Source organism: Urocitellus parryii, chromosome 2 (assembly GCF_045843805.1).
Source record: "Urocitellus parryii isolate mUroPar1 chromosome 2, mUroPar1.hap1, whole genome shotgun sequence".
Classification (NCBI taxonomy): Eukaryota; Metazoa; Chordata; class Mammalia; order Rodentia; family Sciuridae; genus Urocitellus; species Urocitellus parryii.
Window position 1 is genome coordinate 140,765,126 of NC_135532.1, and position 21,564 is coordinate 140,786,689.

A 21,564-nucleotide genomic window follows, 5' to 3' on the forward strand; every position below is an offset into this window, starting at 1 on the left:
TTCCTGGCTTACTCTAACTTAGTATCTGTTGGGAGTCACCCCGGCTCCAAAGACTAACTTCCCTATCCCTGGAGACAGCAGCAGGAAGAGCCATCCAATGGTGAGCCCTGCTGACTCCCATGATCCTTACCCACCAATCAGAAAGCACCCCGTGCCAACTGTCAAACCGTTAAACTGTAACTGTCAAACCGCCCCCCCCCAATAAATATGCAGAGCTGTTCCTCAATAAAAGGCCACTTTCCCAACGATGAGCCTTGTCCGGTCATTCTTTCATTGGTGCCAAAACCCAGGAGGGGGAATTCCTTGCTGCTCGCTGCTCGAGGGCCCCCTCTCTCAAGGCTTGCCGTCCTCGTCCACTCTTTCCAGTGCTGCTACTCACACAACACCAGCTCTTCAGTAGGTGAGTTCCCCTATTGGGTATCCAACTTCAGAGGGCTATACGCAGGGGCTTTGACCGTGATCATCTGGCAAACCTCTGACACCCAATCTGGAGGAGAGAAGACACCCCGTCACGACCTTCACGGTCACAGTGGACTCTCTGGAACCCGGTCGCAATTCTCAGAGATCTGTTTAACTTCTGCGAGTGCTCAAAAAAGTGGAAGGAGATCTCTATGTTGAGGCTTTTTCTCTTCATTCTCACCCCTACCTATCCAGCAGATGAACCCCCTCCCTACCAACCTCCCCCGTTGGCTCCATCCAGCTCCTCAGGTGCTCCCCCTGACTCGGCCAACACCTTTAGTCCCCCCTAAACTAGGTCCGCCCCTAGTCCCCCAAACCATGGCCCCCTTAAGACAGGTTGCTGGACCTGAGGGCATTATCTGGGTACATGTCCTGTTCTCTATGAATGACCTCACGCAACTCGAGTGAAGGTTGGGCTCATTTACCACAGATCCCACCTCTTACATAAGAGAGTTTCAGTGGGTCCTCCAGGCTTATAGCCTCACTCACCATGATATATATATGTTATTGGCTAATACTCTCCTTCCTGAGGATCGTACCAGAGTCTGGGAACTTGCCAGAGCCCACGCGGATGAAACTCACCGAGTTAATCCCAATCACCCTCCAGGGCCACGTGCTGCCCCAGATCAAACTCCCGACTGGGATTATAATACACAAGCTGGCATACAGAGTAGGGACCGATTCTCCGCATGTATTATTGCTGGGCTAAAAAAAAGCAGCATGTAAGGCCGTCAATTTCCAAAAATTAATTAATTTCTGGATTGGCTTACGAAAGCCCTTCAGCAGTAGATCCCGAAATTTCAGGATCTACTCGCCCAGGCCCTGCAGGGTTCTTCCTCCGGTTGCTGCCTATCACCACAGGTCAACACCCCCCCCCCCCCCCCCGGGCACCTGCTTCAAGTGTGGCAAGGAGGGACTTTGGGCCAGGGCATGCCCCACACCACACACTCCGAGTACCTCATGCACTAAATGTCAACAACAAGGTCATTGGGGCTCTGACTGTCCTAGATCCCATAGGAGGCCTATGGCCAGGGAACCCTCCAAACTTCTGGGCATGGCAATCAATTGACAGACCCTTGGGTCCTTGTCGAAGCCTGTAACAATCAATAGACAGGAACCCAGGGTGTGGATTCAGGTGGGTGGATGCAAGGTTGACTTTATTCTTGACACTGGGGCTACCTTCTCAGTCCTGACAGAATTCTGGGGGCAAACAGTGCCGTCCACCTCTCCTATTGTCGGGGTAGGAGGAAAGACCAACTATCCAAGAAAGACTCCCCTATTACTCTATAGGCAACTTCCCAACCTCTCAGACATTCCTAGTTATGCCCCAATGTCCAGTTCCTTTGCTCAATACAACAATCAACATCCGGGATCCTGGCATCAGTCAGGCCCCTGAATCAGCCTGTTCATCTTTTCTGGCCCTTTTGGCAGAAGACATGAAACACCATACTAAAAAGGACTCCTTACCTATGAACCTGGTTGACCCGATTGTATGGGACCCACACCCCCTCCACCGTTTCCTGCCTACCAGTTAACATTCATCTCAAAGATCCCAACACCTTCTCCAATCAGGCTCAATACCTCCTGTCCACAAAAGCTCTTCTGGGACTACAACCTACTATTCAGACCTTCTTAGCAAGGGGTACCTCTGTCCTGTTCATTCCCCTTACAATACTCCCATGCTAGCGGTAAAAAAGCCCAACGGGTCCTATCGCTTAGTTCAGGATCTACGATTCATCAACACCTCCGTTAGGCCCATACATCTTTTGGTTCCCAGCCCATATACCCTGCTGTCTCAGATCCCCCACACTGCCACCCACTTCTCGGTCATAGAAAGGATGCTTTTTTCTCCATTCCCCTTGCCCCCGAATCACAAGACCTCCAATCTTTTCACCCCCAGTGCCCTGAATCCACCCTCTTACAATATATTGATTATCATCTGGCAAATCTCTTTGCCCACCTGCGGGGAGGAAAGCACCCCACCACAGCCTTTAAGTCTACGGTGGCCCTCAAGGACTCCTTCCTTGGGCAGATTTGAACTCGGCTGCTAGAGAGATGCTTACCCTCCCCTTCCTCTTTCTTGCCCTGCCTCTCTCTCTCCCCTCTTTCTGGCCCTGGGAGTATCCGGCCTCACCAGGAGGGATCCCAAAAAGCCTTGGCCAAGGTCTCCCATGGCTCTGGCTCCATCCAGGACAAGAGCTTTGACTGTCAGGATTTGATGACAATCAATCTCCGCAGCTCAAACCTGCCACTTAGGCACTCCTGATTTTTGGCTCTAGCGGGGACACCCCTTTTGCCAATAAATCAGTTTCCTCCTTCTCTGCGTCCTTTTCCCTCCTCCTTACATGGGTAATGTGTTCTCTCTGCCGGTCGACTCTCCCCTACAATGCCTCTTGAATCAAATATAGCACCAAGGCCTGGCCCACTTATCCCTTAGACAACCAAAGCAGATGGTCTCTTTTTGGGTTCCTGGATCCCTCCATTCTAAGGGATCTCTACAATTACTGTGAGCATTTAAAAAAAATGGGTAGAGATTGCTTATGTGCAGGCTTTCTTCTTGCTCTGATCCAATCCTGCTCTCTGCACCTCTTGCAAACCTCTACAAATTCTTCTAGCCCATCCAAAGGGCGCTCAACAGATGACACAGTTCTCCTACTTAAAGGGATATCGGGCCTCTCCACAAAAGGCCCAAATAGCATGTAAAGAGGTCACATAAAGTAGACAGAAAACAGCTTATTGTGTCTATACCTACACCAAAGACCAAAGATGACATACTTTCTTTCTTGGGTTTGGCTGGGTACTTCAGGGCTGGATTCCTAATTTCTCCCTCCTCGCCAGGCCGCTATATAATCTGGCCAAGGGCCCCCAAAATGAACCCCTACCCTCAGCAGTAGGGAAACCCTTTACAATCCTTAAAATGTCTCTCCTCCAGGCACCTGTCCTGCATCTCCCCAACCTCTCCCGACCCTTTACCCTCTATGTACATGAAAAACAGGGACAAAGTCTGGGCGTTCTGGGTCAGGAATATGGCCCCCACATTTGCACCAGTGGCCTACCTATCCAAATAGCTTAACCCCACCATCAGGGGCTGGCCCCCATGCCTCAGAGCCCTAGCAGCAGCTCATGACCTCCAGAAAGAAGCACACAAGCTTACCTTTGGCTCCCCGCTAACCATTTCATCTCTTCACCATCTAAAGGATTTCCTCACTTACAAGGGGCTACAGTTACTTCCTCCTTCCAGGGTTCTATTCCTTCTTGTCTCATTCCTTGAAAGTCCCTCCATCTCTTTTCAGTCCTGCTCTCCATTAAACCCTGCCTCCCTCCTCCCATCTTCTCCCTCACAAATCCCATCCACAAATGCCTAGAGGTATTAGAGACGATTTTACCCTGCCCTACCACCATTTCTGAGGGACCCCTGCCCTCTTCAGACCTCGTCTGGTTCTCAGATGGTAGCTCCTTTATACACGAAGGGGTTAAAGTGGTGGGGCATGCTGTCATTTCCCTCTCATCCATCATACAGGCAAAACCTCTCCCACCCAATACCACCAACCAACAAGCTGAACTCATAGCTGCCACAAGGGCATGCAAGCTAGGGGAGGGAAAAACCCTCTCTCTATATACAGATTCCAAATACGTTTTCCATATCCTGATCTCCCATGCAGCCATTTGGAAAGAAAGGGGGCTATGGACCACCAGAGGGACAGCAGTCATTAATTCTACTCTTATTTCTGGCCTACTACGAGCTTCCAGGCTGCCTTCCCAACTGGGAATAATCCATTGCAAGGCCCATCAAACTGACTCCTCCCTTACTACTATGGGGAATTCCAAGGCCAATCAAGCAGCTAGATCAGCTGCCCTACAGAGCTTTACCTCCTCTCTGCTACTCTTTGTTACCACCAGGGATCGGCCCAAAGATCCCCAGCAACTCTTCCAGTTTCTTTACTCTCTATTCCATTCTAGTCCACAGAGTCTCACTACTTTCCTTCACTCCTTTTTCACCCTTTCCAAACGATCAGGCCTGTGGTCATATCCTCGCTGCAGACTGGCAGATTGATTTCACCAACATGCCCTGAGTTCTAGCAAGCGGGCCTCTACGGTAGTTGATCTGTTGCTTACTCACATAATCCCCCGTTTCGGGATGCCCACTTCTATCCAATCAGACAATGGCCCAGAATTCTCCTCGCAGATAATTCAGGGCCTGGCTCACGTGCTATCACTCCCTTGGCATTTCCATTACCCTTACCACCCCCAGGCTCCCGGAAAGGTTGAAAGGACCAATTGGTCTCTTTAAAGAGACCCTCACCAAGCTCACCATGGAATTAAGCCTGGACTGGGTAAAGGTGCTCCCCTTGGCTTTATTGCGCATTAGGGCCTAGCAAAGAAGCCTTCTAATCTTTCACCTTTCGAAGTCATGTATGGCCGTCCCCTCGTTCCTCCCGGATTGCCTAACCTATGCCCTGCCCCTCCTCTTCCATCTACTCTCTGAACTCTGGTGCTATCAAGGCTGGCTCCTTCCTGACCCCAGTTTCTCTCAAAACCCTACCTCCTTAACACCTGGTCAACTTGTTTACTATTGCCCACCAGGGGAAAAGCCCCCTCTAAAACCAAAATGGGAGGGTCCTGCTCAGGTGATTATGTGCACTCCCTCAGCGGCCAAACTCAAGCTGTCTAATAACCAACTTACCCCGTGGCTTCACATTTCCAGGCTTAAGCCCGGCGCTCCTACACCTTCCTCAGACCAACTCTTGTCATCCCTCCCCACAAGATCCCCTCAAGCTCTGCCTCTCCCGTGTCTCCGTTCTTAGCCCAATGCCTGAGGATGTTCCATAAATGGGTTCTCCTAATGTTCCCCCTCATTTCTGGCCCCTACCTGCCTTGCGGCCACCACTGATGGCCCCCTCTTGAAGGTGCACTTACATCAACTGCTGAATCCCTGGCCTCCCTATGTTAATGAATCAGGCCTTGTGGAAGAAAACATTGTCAAAGTCACTGACTTGGCGGCTACCCTAAGGGCCCCCTCCAGCCAGACCCCCTTCTCCTCCTTACTACTTGCTTGGATCTGGCCGGTAGTGGGATTGTTGTGTGTTGTCCTCCTTATGTGCCTGTTCCTTCCCTTTATCATAAAGTTCATTCAGACTCAGGTGGGTAAAATTTCTAATCAAGCTTTTAACCAGCTTCTTCTCGGGAATTACCAACTCCTGGCTATTGATGATACCTCCAGTTGAGACCTATACTAAATGGACTGACATCATCATGGATCTGTGGTGGTAAGGAACCTTCATTGGTCTGGTTCCTGAAGTTATACGGGTCTTCTCTGCCCTCTTGTGGGGGCTCCTTACTTCCCTCCTCTCTGATTCTCCCAAGCCACCCCATCTCAGCAGTAAGCAGCCAGAATGAGTTGACACCCACTCTCATTTAATAACAAAGAGGTGGGAATGTTGGGAGTCTCCCCTGGCTCCAAAGACTAACTTCCCCATCCCCCCCCCAGACAGTGGCAGGAAGAGCCATCCAATGGTGAGCCTGCTGACTCACATGATCCTTACCCACCAATCAGACTAGCCCTGCTGACTCTCATGATCCTTACCCACCAATCAGAAAGCGTCTCGTGCCACTGTCAAACTGTTAAACTGTTAAACTGTAACTGTCAACCCCCCCTCTATAAATATGCAGAGCTGTTCCTCAATAAACGGGCACTTCCCCATGACGAGGCTTGTCCGGTTGTTCTTTCAGTATCCATGGACCAACCTTTCCCATTCTCCCTACACCCTTCTCCCTCACTAGTGACCACTATTCTCTCTACTTCTTTGAGATCAACTTTTTTTAGTTTTTACATATAAGTAAAATAATGTGGAATTTGTCTTTCTTTCCTGGCTTATTTCCCTTAACATAAAGATCTCTAGTTCTGCCCATGTTTTTGTAAATGACAGAATTTCATTCTTTTTATGGATGAATAGTATTCCACTGTACCATCATCATATGGTGACATGCCTTGTGTATATACCATTATTTCCTGGGTAGTTTTCATTTCTAGGCTGTTGTGAATAGTGCTGAAATGATGGGAGTGCAGATGCCTCTTCAACATACTAATTTCATTTCACTACCCAGTAGTGGGATTGCTAGATCATATGGTAATTCTATTTTTAATTTTTGGAGGAACTCCATCTTGTTTTTCATAATGGCTGTACTAATTTAAATTCAGATCAACAGCATACAGGGTTCTCATTGCTCCATATCCTTGCCAGCACTTGTTATCTTTAGTTTTTTGATAATAGCCATTCTTACTTATTCATTGTGGTTTTAATTTGCATTTCCATGATGATTCACAATACTGAGCATTTTTTTTCATATATCCTTTGGCCATTTGTATGTCTTCTTTTGAGAAATGTCTGTTTAGATCTATTACCTATTTTTAAATTGGGGAATCTGGTTGTTTTTGGCTATAGTTCCTTATGTACTCTGGATATCAACCCTTGCCACATGTATGGTTTGCAAACCATTCTGTAGGAGGTCTGCACTCAGTTGATTGTTTCCCTTGCTGTCACAACACTTTTGATATCCCCATTTTGCAGGTGAGAAAACTGAGGCATAGAGAGATTAACACTCAATTACATAAGTTTATAATTAGAAATTGGTCAGATTGTGATTGGAACTCAACTAGTCTGGCTCCAGAATTTGTAATCCTAACCAGTACTCTGTCTGACTCACTGTATGATAGGTGTGTGTGTGTGTGGGGGGGTAGGGGATGAGATCATCACCTGCATTTCTGAGTTTCTACTGAGAAGATTTCTAGGTAAAATAAGTAGGTCAAGAGCTATAAAGACTTCTAAGCTCTTAAAGTATGTTGTTTAGTTTCCCTCTAGAAAGTTCATACCAATTCATATGTACACCATAGCAGGAATGGCCTGCCAGACCCCTGACTCCCATTAGGGTTATTTAATTATGCTTTAGTAACATTGAGATCCCACCAAATAATTAAGACAGTCCAAGGATTCAGGGCTTCCTTGACAATAAAGGAAGTGCAATTATATATAAATGTGGAGTCATCTGTGTATATACATTGGATAATACTATATCCTCATTTTCCTGATCCATACAAAAATGAACTTCCTTATACCATCATTACATGTGTGAAATTGCGAGGCTGTGAGCATATACTAAGATTGCTTGTATCCAAGATTTGGGGGTCATTACACCTGTCAGGGGTGCCTATCAAAATGTGGCCTTATTTTGACAGCTACTGTCATGGGTGATATTTATGGTATTTTATTGAGCTTTTAGACAGTTGGAAGTCCTTTTACATTAATAATCTTATACTACTCTTTGGTTTAAAAAAATAGCATGGTAAAATACATCCTACTCATATATATTTTTGCGTTTCATTAGCTTTAGCCAATGTAATGTATATAAAATGCTATATTACATCTGCATTTCCAGGTAACAGTAACATTTGGAAACCCTGATTTTTTATCTCTGGAAGATAATTTTTCTACTATCATCCCGAATTAAAGGAAAACTAAAACTAGTGGGTAGAAATCTGCATGATACCCTGCTTGCCACCTTTTTAGAAAAGTTGAGGAAAATTTTATGGCAAAGAAAATTTTAATAATTTCTACAGCGATGTGGACAACTTTGATTAGGAATTTAAAATATTCCTTGTGATTGCATGAAAATTAACCATCCATCTTTCACTGGTTCTTTGAATTAGTATTCTGTCATCACTATGTTCTGAAGCAAATCTTCATTGAATCAAACGTTTCAGTGAATTTCATTAAGATTCTGTGTTTTTTTTTAGTGGCAGGTACTGCTTAGATTTTGAATTGCTTTAGATTCTGAAAAGTACACAAGTTGGGATAACCTGGAGCACATAACAAACACACACTCCACTGTGTTGCTTGGGATTCTTTTTTCATTTTTATTTTTAAGTGTGACTCTTGGTAGAAGCTTTGTCTTGAACACAATGCCATTGTTAAAAGCGAATGAAATGACTGAAACTGCTGAGGAAAAAAAAAAAAAAGAAAAACTGGGCTGAAGGATTTATAGCAGACCACTGCAAACCAAACGTTGCAATTATCTGCAGCTGAAAACAAGTAGCTTTTAATGTGTCCATTTGGCCAAGAAGAGAGAGGAGAATTATAGACCATTGCTCTTTCCTCTCCCACTCTCATACTCGGCCTTCTTTATATAGTTTATCATCCATAATTTCAGGATGTGTTTTGCTTCTTTAAGCTGTTTTATCTGTAGGCTTATGAGGTCACTCATGTGTGAATTCCTTTGTTAGTCATCTCACCTTTTGCCTTGATGATAGAAAATTGATCAGGCCTAAAGTACAAGTTCAATAGACAACCCCCTTGGTCCTTTGTCTAGGAGAATAGCTACCATTGAAGGCCATGAGCAGGTTGCTATTAATATGACAGCCTGCTCTATCTCCCACTGTAATTTATAATGAAATACCTAATCTCCATTATTTTGATCCAAGCAGGCGATCCCATGAAAAAGTCTTTTCATCCAGTTCCCAATGGCTGTTACATGAGAAATGGCAAACCAATAATTTTTGTCAAGTTTTTTAAGCCAACAGAAATGCTTTTCCACTGCTACAGTTTCAAAAGGCACAGATAAAGCTCATTCACTGAGATGAATGAAAAAGCCATCTGGGGTTTTTCTTTTTGACTTCCTTTCCTTTTCTCCATCCTTGTAATCAAATTTGAGCAAAATCAAATGGGGCTTTCTATGAAAGTACCTTTTGTTGATCTGAACGAGCTGGTAATTTACAAAATACCCTTCCTTTGTGAGGAAGGCTAAAGAAAAAAAGAATCAGTAGCTTTTAAAGCTGGGCCTTAGTGGGACTCTAAAGGCAATGAAAGCAGTCTGTGTTGAGAGATTGAAATGCATTTCAAAGCCAGGCCTGACTCGGGGTACAAGGAAGAACAGACCTATGTGCATTTTGTAGGAGGAAAAATGTGAATGGAAAAGGGAGAAGGGGAGACAAACAGGGGGAAGATCTGGATAAGACATTTAAAGTCACCATAAATTTGGAGATGCATTCGTCTTATTGAAAATGTGTACGTAACCAGTGATACTGAAGTCGGATATTTGTTCCATCGGGATGCTCAACAATTTGAGCCTTTAAAGTTTGGAGCTGCATGGGTTTGTGGAGAAAGTCGGCTTGTGATGTGTGTGACAACTTTTTCTTTTTCTTCTTTGCTTTGGGATCTTGTGGGAAGTACCTCAAGAAAACCTGAAGATGCTAATTTTCAGACAACTAACACTTGCTGTTTTCCCTCTTTTTGCCTGCTAGATTTCCTCGTGATAGTGATTCTTCTTCACCCTTTTGAATTCAGAAGGATGGCATAGACATCTTAAAAACAGTAAGTAATGTGGGATATTTTCTTCAATCACTGTTAATAGTTAATTGTAATACAGCTGAAATTTGCTTATTGGAGGAGTTTGGAGTTATATGCATGCCTTGAAGGAAAATAGGTTTTGTGCAATATTTGCAGTGTTTGATATAAATTACTTTTGGTTTGATTTAACTGTTCATTACAATATTACTACAGAGAAAATGCATGTGTTATTCACTATTTTATTCTGCACATTCTGTGATAGCTCAGTATTGTGTGGCATAGAATATATATGTTATTGGCACAAGAGTTTAAGAAACAATGTAAAAATTTCAGGGAACTATCTTGAGAATTTTAAGTTTTTTGTTTTATGTCCCACAAGATCTTCCTCATATATTTATGATTTTGGTTCATAGTAGTCATGTTTTCTAAAGACCTATTTATTCTGGAAATAAAATTTTCACTTAAATTATGTGAGCTTATTTCTTCTAAATAAATATCCTGAGGGAAGCAAGAGTTCTTCTGATACGATAAAGCAAACAATTTCTAAGGTAGTTTAAGCAAGGTTCTTAAAATTTAATTTTATTAATTATTTATTAATTATAATTGAAAGAACAAAGCTTTGTTTAAAAATATTTTTCCCCTTTGGGAAAGTGCAAAGTCCTAAAAATAAGACAGACACATATTATCTGAAGACATGATACTCTGGATTAGAGTACATGCCACAAGTATTTTTTTTAACATAGATATAGCATTAGCATTTCTAAGTAACGTCGGTATGTGCTATAAATATGTAAATGCCTTAGTCAGAATGAAGCAATATGGGGCAAAATCAGTTCTGATGTCTCGGTGATAACTGGAACAGTATTTGCATTTGTGCTTGTATTACTATAGCAAGTGGGAGCTGAGAATTCCATACAGGCAACCATGAGATACTTGTTTCTGGAGCCAAGAATAAAACCAGATTGAATAAATGAAACCAAGTCAGTGCTATGTTGTTTAACCCTTAAAGTGACTGTCAGGTGGTTTTTTTTTTTTTTTATTTCCCCCATGATGAAATGAGGAATGGGGATCCAGATAATTTCAAAGGGTCTTTATGAGGGCCAGCCCCTCTTCCTTCTGACTGTTCCGCATATCAAATTTGAATTCCTAAAACTTTGTGTTTCAGATGAAGTCTGCTTTCCCTGCTTTCACAGCCTTTGGTCTCTTTTTCCAACTTCCTACATTTATCTTTGCCTGTGGTTTTGAGCCATTTGCTGCCTCCTAATGCCTGGCTTTAAAATAGCAGGCCTGGCAAGCTGCCAAAAGGGTGGCAGTGGGGTAATGGCTGGTATTGGTATTGGAATTTCAAGGTTGTTGTTACTTCTGATTCACAGTAGTCACTACAAAACAGATCACTGGAACCTAAGGGGGTGGAGAGAAGAGTAAAGTTTCTAGGTGTGATTCTTGATGGAGCTGAGTATGTTTCTTCCTGGAAAAAAGCAAGTTGGATTGTTGCGTTGTCTACATGGACTTAATGTTCTAAGTGATCTATCTGCAATGGTGCCATTGTACTTATTGCCTTCAGTCTTAGATTGATAGAGAAATGCAATATATAAAAGAAGTTTTGTTTGAGTGATTCTTTTTACTTATTATATCATTTTTTTCTATTGTTTTCATTCTTTTTATATTATCAATTATGATTGTTGTTAAATTAAGACTGCTGTTAAAATAATAGTATTGCTGTTACTTTTTATTTTGGAAAAAATGTTTATTATTTAGGTGTGTATGTAATTGTTTTATTGCTAATCCAAACTAGTACCTGGGCAGTAAAGCTTTGTGTTTTGCTTACTAGTTTCATGTTTAGTCAATCTTATAGACATTTTGCAGAATTTCTCTTCCATGCTATCTTTAAGCTCTTACGGTAAGAGCTAGAGGTACCATACATTGGTAGGCAGTGCTTTGGTATCTCAAGACAGTGTTGAGAAATAGGTGTCAGGCCTGAAAATAAGGAAAGACCTACTTTCTCAGCTTATTAAGGATTAACTGTTTACTCAATTCATCCAGTATTAACTGTTCTGAAGCTGTTGTTAGTAGAGCAATGGTTTCTTCTTTCCCTCAGCCTAAGTTTAAACATTACTCTATACACACCTGCATTTGGGGGAACTGGAGAGCTAGTTAATTCCCACTTGACTACTGGGGTAAGAGGAACCATCTCAAATCTTTGCTTTCAGGCCTTCCCATTCCTACATATACTAACTGATAAATGACACACTGCACTCTTTGTGAAGCCAAAACAGCAAACAATCACTCCTGAAAAGTTTGGGAAACTAGATCTCTGAGGTATCTTCAGAAGTTTTCAGGGGAAAGGAAAAGGGTGACACATTTGTGAAAACTCTGAAGCATCTGAGATTAACCTTAGGTTTAGTTTTCTTTCTTATGAAGTTAAGACTATGAGCTTGTGGTAGCTTTTCCATTATAGCAGCGCTTGGAGGTTTTACTGTTTTCACAGACTAGCAAGAGTGAAGAGGTGGCTCATGAAGCTCATTCCTCCCAATGTGGTCCTGGGCCCCGCTTAAGCTCTGTAGGAGCTGTTACCGGAAGGTTGTTCTCTATCATCTCAGGCAGGGTCCAGTAAATGTGTCCATGCTTTTATGTCCTTACAAGCTACAGGTTGCTTGACTGATTAGTACAAGCTTTCTAAGGGGTGCATAAGAATGGTTGGCTTGGTTTTAACTCCAATCTATATTGATGCTGCCTCCGGGTTGATACAGGCAGTTTTGAGCCTCACTTTCCTCGGGTGTCAAAAGGACTGTTATCTGCCCTTTGCATTGTTTTTCTTGCCTTCGGTGGGCTAAGCAGACATTTTGGGATGTACTTTTTGGTATGAATATGGTAGTTGTGTTTAGTCGGCTTAGTTGGTGATGACATAATGACAAAGACCAGCCCAAGTAGTGACTTCACTACTAACCCTTGAAAGGAGCCAACTTTTGATGACAAAGGGGTCCAGTTATGGGAAAGGTTTTTTTTTTTTTTTTAAGAATGTCAAAACCACTCCAATCAATGATCACACAACCCTACAAAACTGTAAGCATGGTGGCAACATCTAAAATAAAGAAACATTTGCCAATCCCATCATGTCCTGAAGTTCAGAATGGGGAAACTGGGAGCATAATAAACATAAAATTAATTCATCTTATAGCACCACCTTTTGTAAGTTATTTGATGCAGGTTGTAATATAATGCAATAGATATAGTAACCAAATAATTAGAATAGAGAAAAGTATAAGTTAGTTTAAGACTTAGAAAAAAGGAACCATGCAAATATAAAGGTCATGCATTTAAAAACATTTTTTAAAAAAAATTAAGTCACAAATTTGGATCAAGGTTTTCAGCAGCTAAAACAAAAATGGAAGAAAAAAATCATCAGAAGGGTGACTTTCATCCTGTGAGAATTTTGTACACACTATTCCTAGTCCTCACAACAACACTGAAGCTGGCTATTTCTACCCTTATTTTACATTGAAAAAAAAATGCAAGAACATAGGGATTCAGTAACTTACCTATATTATGCAGTCAATGTATGCTTCCAACATACACCTGCACTAAATTTGCTTCTTGCCCAAGGCCAATCCAGAATCATAGACCTCATATCTTTTTTGAATCTCTCTAAGAGAATCCACTTTTAAAGAAAAGGGAGTAGACCCTGAAGATTTTACTGAGAGGCAGCTGGGAGGGTTTACTTTGCCTTTCCCATACCAAACCCCATACATGTCCCTATGGAATACTCTGCAAAGTGCCTTGTTAGCTTGCTAAAACTGGAGGGTCTTCTCTTTGACCTTCCTTCATGCTCCTCCCAGCTTCTCTGAACATATTCTTCCATTCCTGGATTCCCTTTTCTCTCTTCCTCTTTATTATATAGGAACATATATATTATATAGTAACTCATGCCTCTATTATATAGTAAGAGTATGATATTTTAGCTCCTAAAACTAAACTTGCATATTTAAGACCAGTGCCATGCTTAGCACATTCCCATAAGCCTTCTGGGTAACTGTTCTTATCTTGCTTAGTAGTAATGAGGATGATGTAGCAATTGAAATAATCCCATTATACACATTGATTTAGGGAAAAACATACCAGTCTTTTGGTTTCTCAGGCACTTGATTCTGACAGAATATTCTTCCCTGGGACTTTAAGGAGGACCCAAGGAGAGTGTCCATCAGCAGGCATTACAAGTGATTTTATTACTTTTTCACTTATAGTTACCCTGATGACTGAGTCCAAGGTTCTATAGAAAACCAGCAAGCAAGCAAGCAAACAACAAAACTCCAGAAAATGTTATTTGAATGGGGCCAAGGCCAAGTAATTAAGGGACAGCTTTGATCACAAAGTTAAGGATGGAGAGAGAGGTGAAGTTGAGAATGAGAAAAGAAAGGAGAAAGAATTCACCTCATAATAGAATTCTGTAAATTAATTTGAGTCTTCTTTCTCAGCATATCTCATGAATTCTATTTTATGTTGCAATAGGAAACTAAATTATATATTTATATATTAAACGAGCAAGGTCAAATTTATTTAAATGATAATAGAATGTTAATGTTTAGAAAGGAAAAGAAGGCTCACCTAATATCCTGAAAAATAGAAACCAAGGCTTCAGGTTTAATATCACAATGATTCCAACTTGTGATAATGTACATTGAATCCTGTGATTAGGTACTAGGGCTTTTATCAGTTCAGCTTCTATGTACTCTTTTAAGAAAATTTGAAGAGAGAAGTGGATGAATCAACTATAATGGCTCAACACATAAAATTTGTTTTGCATTTGGAACATGGAGTGAAAATTGAGAAACATTTTATAAAACCTTTTGAAACCCCAGGTTCAGAAAGCCTTCAGAAACACATTTGCTGCACACTGATATATTTTCTGCATACGTTTTTTTTTAAGTTTCTTGGGGGCTTTGCTTCTGTATTTTGGCTTAAATAGTTGATGTTACATGGCTCTTGGAGCCTTGAACTTGACTGTCAGTCAATGTAGCTCTTTTAGGAGAGGATGTCAAATATGCCAGCCATCCAAAATTGCCTACATTGTCATAGCTCTAATGAGTATGTCCTTCAAGAATGAATTAGAGGCTAAAAATAAATGCCTTTTGATGTTCACAGACTCCTTATAAAGTGCTCTGCAACCAATATGAAAGATTGTAATTTTTTCCTCTCACTAAGACAGTTACAAGAGCAGATTTAATAATGTATGCTTTCTTTCATCAGAAGGGTAAGCTCTCTTAATAAATGTACGCTGGATCATTATGGTAAAAAGACATAGGCAGAGTGACAAAAGTGTGCCGTGAAAACACTCCCAACAAACCCTCAGCTATTTTCCATTTCCTGCAGACTGAAGGAAGGGCAAACTCCTTCATCCCTGGGAATCATTTAGTGACCTCACAGTTCAAATAGGGAAACCACAAGGATATAGTGAAATGAAGATGTGAGCAAAGGGCGAGTTAAGACTTCCCCTCTAGCTTTATTGTGCAGAAATTTTGAGATTCATTCATGAATTCAGGATTTTGCTTGTCTTTTGGAGAAACAGATCTGGATATAAGGCTCTTTTTTATTTTTAAAAATTCTAATTTGTTATATAAAGAAAGCAGAATGCATTACAATTCATATTACACATATGGAGCACAATTTTTCATATCTCTGGTTATACACAAAGTCACACCATTTGTGTCTTCACACATGTTCTTAGGGTAATGATGTCCGTCTCATTCCACCATCTTTCTTACCCTCCTCCCCCCTCCCTTCCCTCCCTCCCCTTTTGCCCTTTGCCCTATCTAGAGAGGATATAAGGCTCTTGAAGCACAGAGCAGAGATCTGCCCTGTCTACTTTTCTTGAATGATTTCCTCAAAAGCAGCTTAGTTTTTCTTTTTGGGCTAGTAAACATGGCCAAGGAGATTGTCACTTGTATTTTTTCACAGAAAACTAACAAGTGAATGAGTTATTTTTTTGTCTTCTCAAATAAATACATAAATAATCCATCATAATTGCAGTGAAAATGTAAAGAATTGAATCAAGGAAAGGAGAAGACTTAGAAATGGAAAGGGAGGGTAGCAGACTGAGGCATGGAGGTCAGAAAGAGGAAATTCTAGGAATAAACTAAGTTTTAAAATAATTCATTTCTGTTGAAGTCTTTCTCTAACTTGTTCAAAGTGTTGATTTAGTGACCACTCTTGTGCTTAGGGGGTCAGAAACGTGCAAAGTCTTTACAGCCTAATGTCACACCATTCAGAGATGCACTCTGCCTTAGGGAGCATCTACCACTGGGTCATCAATAGGAGCATGAGCAGTAGAAGGGGAGAGTGACTCACCAGGATGCTGTAGTCTCCAGGTTGCTGTTTATTGCTCCCCAAAGCATATTTAGTATCCTAGAGTAATTTTACATTGAGTCCATGCAAAATTACTATTGTTAAGATTTCAACATCTTAAGTTAATATTCCACAGAACTGTCTTGGTTTGATTTTGATGGGGATAGTATTCTCAGCCTACAAAAGGCTCTGGGTAAGGTGCTGGGCAACTGTATCAGATGTATTTGATACATGGAGACTGTAAGATTTTACATATTTATTCAAAAGAGGCTATGAGTAAAAATACTTCCAGAAACACTAACCTGAGCCAGAAAGAAGAACAGTTTGGGAAGTGTTCTTCACTTGACAAATACCTATGGCACATTCTACTTTTTGATACTACTACTACTATGACACCCAGGTGATGATGTCTAATAAGAATTGGGTATGTAAATAGAGAGCTCAGATGAGTTATGGCTTAAGACAGAGATTTGGGATCATCTATCAACAGAAATGTCAAGCAAGGACTAAGAAGTGTCTTTTGTTGCATATAACACAAAGAATTTATGGTTGACTTTGGTCAGGGCAGTTTGAGTCAAGGAAAAATATGGAAGACAGTTTGAAGAAAGTAGGAAGTAAGAGAGAAGGGACTGTACCTGTAGATAATCCTTTCAGGCAGCTTCACTGGGAAAGGGAAGACTGGAATAAATCTCCAAGATGGAGTGAAAATTTGGAATCAAGGGAGAGCTTTTAAAATGGGAGGTGATTCGATACAAAGTATTTCAACATGTATGACACAGCTAAGCAATTACTGTTTTGTGTACTTTCAAGGTCAGTCAAGTGTAGACACAAAAGGGACACAGGAGAGACACAGGAAAATAGAGTCAGTTATATTCATAGACCCTAGCAAGACAGAGTCACATGGGGGGTGTGGTCCTCCAAGGGAGCCAGCTTAACCAAATAGATAGGGGATGGAGAGAGAGAGCATGTGCCTTGATTGAAGGTTAGAAATGGGATACACTAACAAAAAGTGTGAGAGGATTTTTACAAGTGCATTTGAATGTCATTAGGACATAGGCAGGGAAAGACAGCGTAGGGAACTTATGACAGGTTGCCTAGACAAGCTTGAGCTTGTTTGTGGGCATGTTAAAAATATGAAGTTGTGAAATTTATAATACAACTACCAGTTTACTGAATGTTTGTTAAAAGCCCATTATGAGGTAGAATAGGAGATAAGGAATGCATAGTTCTTCCTCTCGGGGATCTTGAAATTAGGTCACTCAATAAGGCTAATCACTAATAAGAGTAGGCTGGACATACAGTTTATCAAAGTATGAGCAGTGTTATGTTATATATATTAAAATATTGAAGGTTATGCATTAATGTTGGGTCAGGAAAGATATTACAGAGAAAGTAGACCTGAAGGATAACAGATTCAGAAGGAGGAGGAAAATCAAAGCACAAAGAATGTGATCATAACCCAACACAACACCCCACTCTTCATGGTGTTGTGTTGGGTCATTACACAATAGTCTTAAAGGTCATGCAGGAAATGTTGAATTCTTACTATGAGGACTTTGAACTCCAGGTTCATAAGTTGGTTTAATCTTGTGAGGTTATGGTTTAGATATGAGGTCCCCCCCTACCCCCAAAGCTCATATATGAGTCACCACAAGAAAGTTTAGGGGTGAAATGATTGGGTTATGATAGCCTTCACAAAATCAATGCATTAATCCCATGTTAGGGATTAACTGGGTGGCAGGTGGAGTGTGGCTGGAGGTGAGTCACTGGGGATGCCTTTGGGGTTTATATTTTGTCCCTGGTGAGTGGGGTTATCTCTCTCTCCTTCCTGGTACCATATCCTGAGTTGATTCCCTCCACCTTTTTTACCATGATTTTGTGCCTCAACTTGAGCCCAGAGAAATGGAATTGGCCACCTATGGACTGAGACCTCTAAAGCTGTGAGGGCCAAATAAACTTTTCCTCCTTTAAAATTGTTCTTGTCAGGTCTTTTGGCCACAGTGGCAAAAAAAAAAAAAAAAAAAAAAGCTGAATAAAACAGTGAGCAATTGGAAATGTTTGGAGACAGGAAGTAAGGCAGCTGGTTAGGAAACTCTTGGAACAGACTGGGTGAGAGGCTCCATTATGGTGGCAGTGGTAGGATTCATATGAAAGAGAATTAATACATTCATTAATTCAACAGATATTTACTTATTGCTTACTATGTGTGAGGCAGACATTGGGACTCTAATCTCAAGGAGCTCCTAGTCACAGTGTCATAAGATATACAACAAAGGGATATAGCCATGAGAAGAGATCAGGTAAGAGGGAGGAAACAAGGGAGAGGGAGATAGAGAGATTCACATTTTACTGAAAGGATATAATAGGGGGGGGAACCCTGAAATGAGTCTGGGGTTTTGTAACAGGAAGATGCTAGTGATGTTAGCTGGACTGACGTCATCATAACAGTGGGGGCAGAATTATAACTTCTGTGGACTTAAGATTAATTAGGAGGTGAGAAATTGAGGACAGGGAGATAGGAGAAACGTGTTCAGAGGTAAATATGTGATGGTTACTGGGGTCAAGAAGTTGGAGAATAAAAGATAAAACATGATTCTACAATTTTGAGTGAATGGTGGCACCATTGGGCCAAACAGGGAGATCAAGAGGACAATGACCTAAATTGAAAGGAGCTTTGGTTTGGCTCTTGATTGAATTTGAAGTATGGTAGATGTTTAGTCTGTAGTTCAAAAAGAAGTTTAAAAAATTAAAAAAAACCATTAGAACTAGATACTACATAGAACTCATTTAGATGTGCATCAAACAGGTAGTTGAAGTCAAGGTCATATAATATAAAACTGTAGAAGGAAGAAAAATATAAAGGACAGGCAAAGGAATGGCAAAGAAGATTACACCAGGAAGTTGACTGATGTGGCATGGGTTTTCAATATATGTGAATGATTAGTATTTTGATTGTCTGCTCTGTGCCAAGTCCATGTTATTCCACTTCCCTTTCCCAACCACACATCTAAAGTTGGGCATCATCAGCCGTGTTTCATACATGACCAAACCAGATGTTGACACCTTGGCTGGGGTCAGAATCAAGAAACCACAGGGTTGAGGTTTGAACACACATTCATCAAAGACTAACAATGCAATGAGGTCTTACAATTTTATAAGTAAAATTAGAGTAAAGGAATCAAGGGAAATAACTTAAAGGACCTCTTACTGAATAGGCTCGACGCTCTTTGTTAAGCAAGAGGAGAGGTATCTGCTGAGAGTGAGAGAGGAGATCGAGGAGAGTAAACAAGAATTGAAATAGCAACTGTAGAAAATTAGGTGTCTGTCATTAAGACATGAAGGAAAGAAGTCAAGTTTAGAGAACATGGAATTTCAGTGAACAGAACTGGTAAGTGGAGAGTGATTGTAGAAAATTCTGGAAAATGTAAAATCTCTAGATGTCAAATGATTTTGAAATCCTTGGCAGCATAGAGCTCACAGCTATCTGGAGCTTGGCATGGGAGGAATGGCAGAAGATGCAGGGGCTAGATTTGTGGTTAAGTGTTTGACTGAATGGTCATCCAGGGAGCCCAGACTTGGCAGGAAGGTAAAGAGAGATAGAAAAAGGCTGATGGCCTCAAAATTAGGAGAAACGGAGGGATTTGTGCAAAAGACATTTGGAAAGTCAAGGGTTAGAGGCACAGTGAGAGATGTTTGTAATGACAGTAGATGTTTAAAGCAGGCGTGATCCATGTTGGAGTATGGGGCAGAGCTCTGTTAGGAACTGACTAGTGTGAGGAGGTGGATGTCACTGGAGGTGCAGGGTCAAGGACCTGTTAGGCTGGGACCTAAGGAGGGTTGAATCTATACAACTGAACAGCACACTGGGTCCAGGATGAAAATGCAGCTGGCCATGAAAGCCAGAGTGGAAGCTCTTTGTCAGCATAAGCTAGGCCGACCTAAGGAGCCTGGAAAAGAAAGTAAGGGGAGGAGAAGTTAAGCTAATTAGTGATCTGCTAATGCTTAATTTTTTTTATTTGTTCTTTTTAGTTATACATGACAGTATAATGTATTTTGACATATCACACATACATAGAATATAACATATACCAGTGTGTGGAGTTACATTGGTCATATACTCATATATAAACATAGGACAGTTATGTCTGTTTAATTCTACTGTCTTTTCTATTCCCTTCTCCCTTCTCTTCCCTTTGTTACCTTTTGTCTAATCCAATGGAATTCTATTATTCCCCTCCTCAACCTCCCTTGTTTTGGGTTAGCAATCCCAAATCAGAGAGAATATAGGGCTTTTGGTTATTGGGATTGACTTATTTTACTTAGAATGATATTCTCCAACTCTATCCATTTGCCTGCAAATGCCATAATTTCATTTTTTATGGCTGAGTAATATTCCATTGTGTATATGCATCACATTTTCTTTATCCATTTGTCTGTTGAAGAGCATCTAATTGGTTGGTTCCAAGGCTTAGCTATTATGAATTGAGCTGCTATAAATAAACATGGTTGTAGCTGTGTCAATATAGTATGCTGATTTTAAATTCTTTGGATATATGCCAAGGAATGGGATAACTGGGTCAAATGGTGGTTCCATTCCAAGTTTTCTGAGAAATCTCCATATTCTCTGTGACTTTTTAGTAGGCTCTTAGACACATAAACTCATTTAATCTTTACAAGGGACTGCTGCTTACCATTTCAGAGGTGAAGGATCAGAAGTCTTTGTTTTGGGGTTTTTCTGAATATCAATTCATTTGAAGCTTAAAGTAAAAACTTTAAATGGCATTTGTAGCATGCAAATAGTATGCAAGTGATTAAATAATATATGTATATTATTGTATATAACATATGTGTATGTTATATACAATCAACATTTTATACAAACATGCATTAAATTATACTAACCAGATTATTGGAAATTTGTGTCATCAAAATGGACGCACTAATATGTTAAGGACTTAATCTTTTCCTACTATTTCCAAGGTATTACATATGGAAATAAAATAATTGACAGCATATTTTCTAATAAATATCAGAAAACTGTGATGAGAACTGAGAAATAAATGAAATGAATAGCATAAATTTAACATAAACAGACCAAATTCTATATTATTCTATACAGTGATATTAATATCAAACCTTGAATATTAAAGTATATCCAAAAAATAAGCCATATCTATCTCTGCAAATGACTCTCATACATTACCTCAAATTTATAGATGATGAAACCAAGGCTTGGAGAAGAAAGAAAGAAAAAAAACAAAACAAAAATCTTGCCCAGCTTTACAGAGTTAGTATTCAAATTCAGATCAGTTTGTGTAAAGCCCGTATTCTTTCCACTACCCCCCCTGTGAAGTCCTAGTACTCTGAAGAAATGTCTTTTATGTTGGTTTCAATGTCTTCTCAAAATGATAAAAGGAAGTGGCAG